Source organism: Colobus angolensis, unplaced genomic scaffold (genome assembly GCF_000951035.1).
Source record: "Colobus angolensis palliatus isolate OR3802 unplaced genomic scaffold, Cang.pa_1.0 Scaffold688, whole genome shotgun sequence".
Lineage (NCBI taxonomy): Eukaryota > Metazoa > Chordata > Mammalia > Primates > Cercopithecidae > Colobus > Colobus angolensis.
The window spans coordinates 97,734-100,690 of record NW_012120576.1 but is presented as its reverse complement, the minus strand read 5'-3'; the positions used below and the strand labels follow the sequence as shown (position 1 = coordinate 100,690).

Sequence of the window (2,957 nt, the reverse complement as noted above, 5' to 3'; positions counted from 1 at the left end):
CACATGTAGGAGTGACTTTCTGCAGCAGGATGAGCCTCATGGGCATGAGACCCTTGTGAGTGCTCAGGGTCTCTCCCTTAGAAAGGCACACATTTAATTCTTCACCTTGAAATTTGACCTAGGGCCCCCACAAATTGTGCAGCCCGTTCTGTTCTGGAGGAACCATTCTTATCAGAACTTGGTGCTGGATTTACTTGGAGAAAAACGTCATCATAACCTTCAGGATGAAATAAAGGCCTGGGTGAATGGACACTTTAGCCTCTAAGCAGACTTGCAGAAGACTAGAGCCTTCAGCATTCAGAAGAGCAATTCAGACTCTGCAAGATTAGAGGCCAGGCTCCAGCTCCCCCTGGTCCCTTGGTGAGCAGGGAGCTCCCTGAACCCACCGTGGGTCCTTGCTAGGGTTGTCTTTCCCATGTGTGCTTTAGACAGCAACACCTCTTATTCCATGATGTAGATGGAGAATTCTCAACAAAGCCTTCCCAAGAATCCGATCATCACATCGTGAGCTCAACCTTCCTGCAGCTTTTTAAAATATTGCCAGCCACTTCATAGAGAGTCCTCTTTCACCCTTGTAAGAAACATCCTTGTGTGAAAAAAGACCAAGACCAGATAGCCAGCCTCCCCAGTCCCTGCTAGAGAAAGCTGGCTTAGCAATGTTGTACCTTTTTTAGATGTGCTGTGTTACTCATATATGAGAAGAAAGAGTTTTAAGAGTTAGCAAATAGGGTCACATCCAGCAGAGAACATGTGGTTGGGGACTAGGGCAGTGGTGACTCCTCAGACCTCAGCTGCAGCCTGATAAACGTGGTTAACAGAGAAGTAGGAGGCAGTGACATGAAATGGGTGTTCACAGCCTTGTGTTGGGAATTGAATGAGAAACAAGAGCTTGAACTTGGATGTTCCATAGAGTGAGCACAAGGTCAGGTGAGTTTTTCAAGATAGGAGTGATCGGTCTTTGCCAGGGTGGGGCCCATAATGAAAGGCAACGATAGATTAACGAACAGGTAATGAGTAACTGGAGGAGGGCACTCTGTCTTCCAATTACATGATGATTTGCTAGGTGGCTCAGTGACAAGGTAATTAAGGTGAAGGAAACAAATGTAGCAGGCACAGCGTGGGGTGGACAGTCAGCTGTTGATAGCTTCTGCTGAGATGGCCACAGGACTCCAGGTTCCCCTGCCACAGCTGGCCACAGGACTGCTGCTCCTCCTCAGTGTCCATCCCTGGGCTGAGAGTGGGAAGGTGCTGGTGGTGCCCACTGATGGCAGCCACTGGCTCAGCATGCGGGAGGCTGTGCGGGAGCTCCATGCCAGAGGCCACCAGGCGGTGGTCCTCACCCCGGAGGTGAATATGCACATCAAAGAAGAGAACTTTTTCACCCTGACAGCCTATGCCATTCCATGGACCCAGGATGAATTTGATCGTCTTGTGCTGGGCCACACTCAATGGTTCTTTGAAACAGAACATCTTCTGAAGAGATATTCAAGAAGTATGGCAATTATGAACAATATGTCTGTGGTCTTTCATAGGTCTTGTGTGGAGCTACTACATAATGAGGCCCTGATCAGGCACCTGAATGCTACTTCCTTTGATGTGGTGTTAACAGACCCGGTTAACCTCTGTGGGGTGGTGCTAGCTAAGTACCTGTCGATTCCTGCTGTGTTTTTTTTGAGGAACATTCCATGTGACTTAGACTTTGAGGGCACACAGTGTCCAAATCCTTACTCCTATATTCCTAAGTTACTAACGACCAATTCAGACCACATGACATTCCTGCAAAGAGTCAAGAACATGCTCTACCCTCTGGCCCTGTCCTACATTTGCCATGCTCTTTCTGCCCCTTATGCAAGCCTTGCCTCTGAGCTTTTTCAGAGAGAGGTGTCAGTGGTGGATCTTGTCAGCCATGCATCCGTGTGGCTGTTCCGATCGGACTTTGTGATGGACTACCCCAGGCCGATTATGCCCAACATGGTCTTCATTGGAGGCATCAACTGTGCCAACAGGAAACAACTATCTCGGGTGTGTATCGGTGCCTTCATCCAATCAATGTTCCAGGCAAAACACTTTTTAAAAAATGTATTTACTTACAAGTGCTTCCATATCTACTTATCTTTCTAAAGATTTTATTTTTGCTTCTTTGTCGTAACAGTCTTCAGTGAGATAAACTGTTGAGGGGACTAGTGTATTTCAGGTTTTCAGTGGTCGCTGAGAGGAAGAAGAGGTACGGATGAGGGTCAATCAAAGGATGGGCAAGGACTGCTGTGACTCACGGACACTGTTTGTAAAGGCACCGTCCTCATGGTTGTGCATGTCCTTCAGTTGGGGAGGAGCAGGGACACTACATTCGGAACTGATGTATCCTGGGGTTTTTGGCTTGCCTGATTTTCAGTGGAAAGATGATGCAACAGTAAGTTATAATTGCTGACATGATAATTTTTCCTGGTCCCATCTTGCCAAAGATAGAGAGGTGACCACAGGAGACCTAAGCACTCACAGGAAGTAGAAGTGTCAAAGAGGTTGACTCAGTTCAGTGGAAGTGGGACGGTGAAGGTGGGATGAATGTCTGTGATCAGAGAATGAAACATGGAGTTCAGTTTCCAGAGAGGGATCTGTGCTGACAGAAGCTTTTCTGACCAGGAGTTGGGGGTCTGGTGTATGATGTGGGGACAGCGTAGAGTTGGGAAGGTACAGTGATGGTTGCATGTCAAAAGGGTCTTCTTCTCCTTGTAATGCTGGAATTATCAAGAGAGGGTGGAAGGGACTAGGGAGGAGATAAGACTGTGAACCTATAAGCCCAGTGAAGCTGGGACCAGTGATGAATGGACATCTGTCCAAGAAGGAAAGGGTTTCTCTGGAGGGGCTGAGCACATCACCAAACCCATCATATCCCACTCCAAGTTTCTATAGTGAGATCTATTGTTTTTCCAAAAATGTCAGAGGCAGCTTTCATTAAC

General features: G+C 47.4%; 1 pseudogene across 1 annotated transcript; it reads left to right on the top strand.

Moving 5' to 3' along the window:
• The first annotated feature begins 1,105 nt into the window (after positions 1-1,105).
• LOC105500777 lies at positions 1,106-2,496 on the top strand (annotated as a pseudogene). The gene has a single exon (XR_001000077.1). The product of XR_001000077.1 is annotated as a UDP-glucuronosyltransferase 1-3 pseudogene (transcript).
• The last annotated feature ends 461 nt before the right edge of the window (positions 2,497-2,957 follow it).